We start from the raw sequence: 8,141 nt of genomic DNA, 5'->3' as shown, positions 1-8,141 counted from the left end.
CCGTGAATTCATTGTCCCAGGAAGGGGAAACTTTATTGACACATTCCTGGGGTCAGATACATCACATGATCACACTGACAGAACCACAGGCACATAGACACAGGCAACAGAGCATGCACAATGTCGGCACTAGTACAGTGTATATCCACCTTTCGCAGCAATGCAGGCTGCTATTCTCCCATGGAGACGATCGTAGAGATGCTGGATGTAGTCCTGTGGAACGGCTTGCCATGCCATTTCCACCTGGCGCCTCAGTTGGACCAGCGTTCGTGCTGGACGTGCAGACCGCGTGAGACGACACTTCATCCAGTCCCAAACATGCTTAATGGGGGACAGATCTGGAGATCTTGCTGGCCAGGGTAGTTGACTTACACCTTCTAGAGCACGTTGGGTGGCACGGGATACATGCGGACGTGCATTGTCCTGTTGGAACAGCAAGTTCCCTTGCCGGTCTAGGAATGGTAGAACGATGGGTTCGATGACGGTTTGGATGTACCGTGCACTATTCAGTGTCCCCTCGACGATCACCAGTGGTGTACGGCCAGTGTAGGAGATCGCTCCCCACACCATGATGCCGGGTGTTGGCCCTGTGTGCCTCGGTCGTATGCAGTCCTGATTGTGGCGCTCACCTGCACGGCGCTAAACACGCATACGACCATCATTGGCACCAAGGCAGAAGCGACTCTCATCGCTGAAGACGACACGTCTCCATTCGTCCCTCCATTCACGCCTGTCGCGACACCACTGGAGGCGGGCTGTACGATGTTGGGGCGTGAGCGGAAGACGGCCTAACGGTGTGCGGGACCGTAGCCAAGCTTCATGGAGACGGTTGCGAATGGTCCTCGCCGATACCCCAGGAGCAACAGTGTACCTAATTTGCTGGGAAGTGGCGGTGCGGTCCCCTACGGCACTGCGTAGGATCCTTCGGTCTTGGCGTGCATCCGTGCGTCGCTGCGGTCCGGTCCCAGGTCGACGGGCACGTGCACCTTCCGCCGACCACTGGCGACAACATCGATGTACTGTGGAGACCTCACGCCCCACGTGTTGAGCAATTCGGCGGTACGTCCACCCGGCCTCCCGCATGCCCACTATACGCCCTCGCTCAAAGTCCGTCAACTGCACATACGGTTCATGTCCACGCTGTCGCGGCATGCTACCAGTGTTAAAGACTGCGATGGAGCTCCGTATGCCACGGCAAACTGGCTGACACTGACGGCGGCGGTGCACAAATGCTGCGCAGCTAGCGCCATTCGACGGCCAACACCGCGGTTCCTGGTGTGTCCGCTGTGCCGTGCATGTGATCATTGCTTGTACAGCCCTCTCGCAGTGTCCGGAGCAAGTATGGTGGGTCTGACACATCGGTGTCAATGTGTTCTTTTTTCCATTTCCAGGAGTGTATAATCAAGTAAGTCTCCTAGCAGACCAGAATTACTGACATTAATTCTGTGTCAGTTCTGAAGGTAGTCACTACAAACAGAACCTTCCTTGATGCTGGAAAGGTGACACCAGAGTTTTCTTGCAACACAAAGTTATACTTGGTTTTTTTTTGGCCAATGTTAGCCACAGAGTTTATGAGTTGCTGTAGAGTAAGCTGTTTCCTTCAAAGTGTCAATTAAACCAAAGTGATGTTCACATTATCCAGATGAAGGTTATATTGGATGAATAATGAAGTTATTGACAGTAGGACTCAGATGAGCAGGGAAGAGGGTGATGTCATTTTCTCATTATGAACAAGCAAAATATTATCGCAACACTAGCAGCTGCGTGGTTCCATGCTGGGTATGTTCACTTCCTTCCCCCTTCAGCATCAAATTCTGAGTTTTATTTGCATTATTGTAATATCATTATTGCTGATCTACACACTTTCACTGCTAACTTGAGACGTTCAGTATGAATGCAAGCTTCCACTGTTGTTAAATATTCCCAGGAGTGCAACCCCATCATCTTGTTGTTTCCTAATTTAGTATATCAATCGCTGTAAAAGTGGCCACTGTAGAGTTATTTTTATGTTCTGTAAATAATTGTTCTTTATGTTAACTTTATTTTTCTTTTCAAAACAAATGAAATTTTGAAAGGCACAGAGTAAGTGATATAGAGTTCTGCAGTTTTGCTGGTGGAGTGTGATAGTGGTTCTCTAACAAAACAGGAATTTTTCACTTAATAATTTTGAATCTAAGATATCGTGTTTTTGTGAATAACAGTACAACAAGACCAACAGCTAGTGACCCCAGCGTGATCTAAACAAGAATGAAATTTGATGGCAGATAGAGTGAGCAGTGATATCCCAGACAATGATACAAAAATTGAAGTGGACAATGTTAGTGTGAAATTTTCCTCCATTATGAACTGAAAAGCCTGATATATGGTTTTGTCAAGCTGAAGCACAATCTACAATTGTGAGAATACAGACTGAAGCAACCAAATTCAATTATTTGTTAGCACAGTTAGAGCTCAGATTTGTCGATAATACATGGGATCATGTAAACAGTAATAAAAGTAACAAATATTCATTAGCTGAAGAAGGACTATTAAGGAAAGTAAAGAATGTCAAATTAAGAAATTAATTAGTGAATTAGAAATTGGTGATGTGAAACCCAGTCAACTGCTTCAGAAAATGAGTCATGGAGGAATGAACATTTCAAATAAAATTTTAAAGACACTCTGGCTAGAAAAACTTCTTGGTAGTGTTAGAAATAATTTAATAATCTCAGAAGAAAATGTGGAAAGATGTGTGATTATTCTGTATCATGAAAGATGTTCTGGTGGGGATCGAAAAGCTGGAAATTGAAGTTCGAAAATCCAGAACGAGTTAGTGGCAGTATCAATTGCAGCAAAGTTCTCGTAGTAGAGGCTGCAGCAAACCGAGATACGATAGTTCAGGCAAGTAGTGCTATTATTTTCGTTATGGATCAAAATGCAGACCTAGGAAGTGTGTCCAATCTTGCCAATGGAATACTGAGGGAAACTCAGATCAGCAGACACAATAGTGACTGAGTGTTCTACCACAACAATTATACCATGCCACCAATATCAATTGTTTGTGTGAGGGTTATGTTTTCTGGTTGAGAGTGATGTTGATGTTTGCATTATAGCAGCATGTTTCAAAGATAAGGTTAAAGAAGCAGACTGCAAACTTTATGCTGCCAAAAGATCTGACATTAAAACCTATGGATCGAAGTTATCAAATCTTGATTGAGGTTTAGAACACGGATTTGAGTGGCCTTTCATAGTAGCTAACACAACAAAAGGTATGATCGGCACAGACTCTCGTGATCAGTTTTGCTTACTGATAGACCTGAAAAGAAAATTATTAGTTGACAGCAATACTCCGTTACATGTGGTTGTGCTACAGTGTGTAGCTGATTTGTCTGAATCCATCAGTTGACTTCATGCTAACTGTAAATACTCTGAACTACTTAAAAAATTTCCTGACCAGACAAAATCCATTCTTATGCTGGGAGAAGTTAAGCATGATGTTGGACACTATATTGCAACCAGTGGCCTGTCAGTGTACTGAAAAGACCACAGGTTAGATCCACATAAACTAAAGTTCAATAAACAAGAATTCCTGTTCCTAATGGATCAAGATACAATTCACCCACCTAAATCCCAGTGGATTAGTCCGCTGCACACAGTGGAAAAGTTGGATGGTTAGTGGCGTGTTTGTGGAGATTACCGATATCTTAATGACTGGACCCTTCCTGATTACTATCCAATTTCTCACGTGAATGATGTAAATTCCATCCTTGTACACAAGAAAATATTTTCTAAAATCAATCTCCCCAAAGCATATTACCAAATTCCACTGGCTGAAGGGATACAGAAAAGAGTGCTTTGATCATACCTTTTGAACTTCATGAATTCAGTTTCATTCCATTTGGCTCAGGAATGCACCCAGTACCTTTCAGAAATTTATTAATGACCTTATGAGAGATTTCAAGTTCTGGTTTGCACATTTAGATGACGCAGGCTACTGATAGCCTCCACCTTTCCAGAATAACATACTCATCGTTTAACTATCGTGTTTGAATGATTGAACAAATTTGGTTTGAGGGTTGATATTGGAAAACCCATGTTTGGAATTCAAGAAAATAATTTTTTAGATCATGTGATTACTCCAGAGGGTACCAAACCACACCCAGAATGCGTACAAGAGATGACTAATTTCAAACTTCCACGAACTGTGTCAGCATTATGTCATTTCCTTACCATACTGAAGTTTTACTGAAGGCATTTGGAACATGCTGCAGAGCATCAAGAAGAAATAAGGAAACCAAATGGTTACTAATATGAAAAGTTCTCACCATTCCAGAAGAAATATTGAACATACAATAGGGAACTTCTCAACAAGTACATGGTGATAGGTATCTTAAGCACCTCCTTGAAGATGTTCATTTGCAGTATGTACTGACCATGATCCTTTAACACATGCTTTTAAACAATGAAATGATAAAGCAACTTCTATGTAAATAAGTCACCTTCAATTCTTATCATAATTTGTGACAGATATCATACACATTTCTGGAAAAGAAAGTAGTGTGACTGACAACTTATCCAGACCAGAAGAAGCAGTATTAATTGATTACAAGAAGATAGCAGATACTCAAAAGAGTGATGAAGAACTCAGCATGAAACTAGTGGTGGAAGGTTATTATAGTTGATGAATCAGTAAGTAACATTCATCCTTAAATTCCTGAACAATTTAGATATTCTGTTGTGGCACATCCTGGAATTAAGTCTTCTGTGAAATTAGTCATGTGCAGATTTATTTGACCAACATGAAGCAAAGCAACTTCTATGTAAATGCGTCACCTACAATTCATATCATAATCTGTGACAGATATCATACACATTTCTGGAAAAGAAAGTAGTGTGGCTAGCAACTTATCCAGACCAGAAGAAGCAGTATTAATTGATTACAAGAAGATAGCAGATACTCAAAAGAGTGATGAAGAACTCAGGAAACTTCTCTCTAGCACTCATACCTCATTGAAATTGAAACAGCATGAAACTAGTGGTGGAAGGTTATTATAGTGTGATGTATCAGTAAGTAACATTCGTCCTTATATTCCTGAATAATTTAGATATTCTGTTGTGGCACATCCTGGTATTAAGTCTTCTGTGAAATTAGTCACGTGCAGATTTATTTGATCAAACATGAAATGAGGTATCCAAAACTGGGCAAAATCAGGCATAGCATGCCAAATAATGAATTGACTAGACACACTAAATCTGCTATTGGCCAGTTTCCAGTCACAGTTGCGTGATTTAAGATGATACACATCACACTAATTGGCCCCCTGCCTCCCCCAGATGAATTCATATGCTGTTTAATGTGCATCGATCAGTTCAATAACATGACAGAAGTCATTCCAATACGTGATGTTCAAGCAGAAACTATGGCACAAGAATTTTATAACTTCTGGATCATTAGCTTTGGGGCATCTAACCAAATAATGACTGACCAAGGAACATAGTACCAGTCACAGCTGTTCCATAAATTAGCTAAGATTTGTGATTCTAAGGTAACTCAGACTCTGCCATACCACCCACAATCAAATCGGAAAATAAAAATATTTCATTGAACATTGAAGGTAGCAATCAGAGCACATTGTAAAAATAAATGGAGTGATGTAATTCCAACAATTCTCCTAGGACTGCGTTACTGTGTGAGAGAAGAAAATAACTCAATAGCTGTGGAAATGCTGTATGGCACAACTCTAACAAAGCCTGGTGATTTCACTGTAAGGTCAGAAAAGAAATTAGAAGTAGGTCTACCAGCATTCACTTCTCAGTTACGCTAACATATGGATAAACTACACCCTTTAGAATCTTCCCACTAGGTAAAGGAAACACCATTTCTAAGTAAAGGTCTGAATAATACAACTCATGTATTAGTGGCAAATGAAAAAGTGAAAGCCAAACTAGTGCCTCCCTTTGAATGCCCCTATTAAGTCCTGGAGCGAATAACAAAGTATTTCACTCTAATAATTAAGGATGTGCCAACGAACCTCTCACTTGAGAGATTGAAGCTTGTCTATAACCTTGTAACTGAAACACTAGTGGTCTACATGATAATCTATAAAACACTTCACCAGAGAATGGGTTACCCACACCTCCAACAGTCTCATGAAAGAAAGTTAGCAGATTTGGTTGAGTTGTGAAATTCCTTGAAAAATTCAAGTAACTGATTTACAAACTCAGGGGGAGGGGGAATGTAGAATTACATTTATGTTCATAACCTACAGTTTTGTAAATAACTGTTTTTTTTGTGTTAACTTTATTTTTCTTTTCAAAACATATGACATTTTGAAATGCACAGAGTAAGAAAACAGAGTGCAGTTGTTCTGTTGTTGGAGTGTGATATTGGTCCTGTAACAAAAAGGAAGTATCCAAATAATAATTTTTGTGATTAATTGTACAAGCAACAGCCACCACATACCATTATGCAAAACAGCGTAATTCTTCCCAGCACATGTTAACCAAGAGGGCATTTGGGTTAGTGATGCAAAAATTGTGATACATTTTCTGAGCCAATTGCTAAAATAACAGAAAAATGTGTAGAATTATAACATCACAAAATAAAACCAAGTGTTACTACCTGCTTTGGAGCTCTTACTGATTTGAAGACACAAAGAATGAACCCAATGAACACTGTAAAAGCATTTGTGACAAAATACTGTGATAAAGACATTAGAAGAGAAATAGAGAGAAGGAGGTAAACCAAAAGCACATCATCTTCATGTCACATATGCAATGCATTAGTGGATACGTGGAAAGAGTTCTCTACTGAATGGGCATCAAACTGATCTACTGAAGTGGTAACAAAACCAGGCAAGTGATTGACTCCACTGAGGATGCTGTCAACAAGGCGTACATTCCATGTGCCTGTGAAGTTAGCTGTGAGTTGTATGCTTTCATTCCCTCTCACATGAATTTCAGTAAATATTAGTGATTACATATTTAATTAAAGGCAATCAGAAGTTATTTAGTTGTGATGACATACTCAAATAGAGATGAACAAGGGAAGGTTGAGAACTGTTTGTTTGTTGTTGTTGTCTTCAGTCCAGAGACTGGTTTGAGGCAGCTCTCCATGCTACTCTATCCTGTGCAAGGTTCTTCACCTCCCAGTACCTACTGCAACCTACATCCTTCTGAATCTGTTTACTGTATTCAGCTCTTGGTCTCCCTCTGCGATTTTTACCCTCCATGCTGCCCTCCAATACTAAATTGGTGATCCCTATTTGAAAACACCACTCCTCCAATCATTCTAAAAGCACCTGTGCCCATTGAAACTGTACCATTGGAAGAAATACAGACAGTGTCGTCAAAATACTCTTTCAAACCTAATGGAACAGCTGAAGGGAAGACTTCCTATGCAGCAGCACCTGTATGTTAATCAACACAAACAGGTCTTTTATACAAAAGCAAGAGAGCACCAGCAGTTACAACTCAAATGGGAAACATTAGTCCACTGCAAACTTGTGAAGCAGCAGCATTTAAGGAGGAAGAACAGTCATCAATAGCAGAAACAGCAACACCAACCCCCACAGGATCAAGTGTACAAGCTGACAGTGTAGAAACCTCACCAACAGGAGATCCACCCTCTATGGCAAAAAGGAGCACAGTAGTGACTGCAGCTGCTCCACATAGGATGTGCCTGAGATCAAGAAAGTCCTCAGCTGTAAATGGGGATTTTTTATGGTACTGGGGCAGAAGGGGGAAGGTTACAATCGGAATGTAAGTAGTGTAGTTAATAACAACAAATGTGGGTGTTACCAGCACAACAGCTCCCTCTTCCCTGCAGAAAACTGTTCCTGTAATACTGGTACGTCAAAAGAAATAAAACTCAGTTCCAACAGTGGCAGCACCACAACCAATCATGTAATTAAAAATAAGCTCAAAATTTTTCACCAGAATATTGAAAGCCTGCTCTGTAAGTTAGACCAAGTTATTGTAAATATTGATGAACCAACACGTGCAAATTGTGCTCATATTCTCTGTCTGACAGAACACCATGTCACTTTTGGCATCGAAATGCTCAATATACCAAACTATGTTTTAGCTACCTCATTTTGTAGAAAGCATATGTGCAAAGGTGGGGCAGTTATTTATGTGAAAAACAGCCTGTCCTTTAATAA

The sequence above is a fragment of the Schistocerca nitens genome, chromosome 9 (genome assembly GCF_023898315.1).
Source record: "Schistocerca nitens isolate TAMUIC-IGC-003100 chromosome 9, iqSchNite1.1, whole genome shotgun sequence".
In the NCBI taxonomy this organism is placed as follows: Eukaryota; Metazoa; Arthropoda; class Insecta; order Orthoptera; family Acrididae; genus Schistocerca; species Schistocerca nitens.
This window is presented reverse-complemented; position numbering follows the sequence as displayed.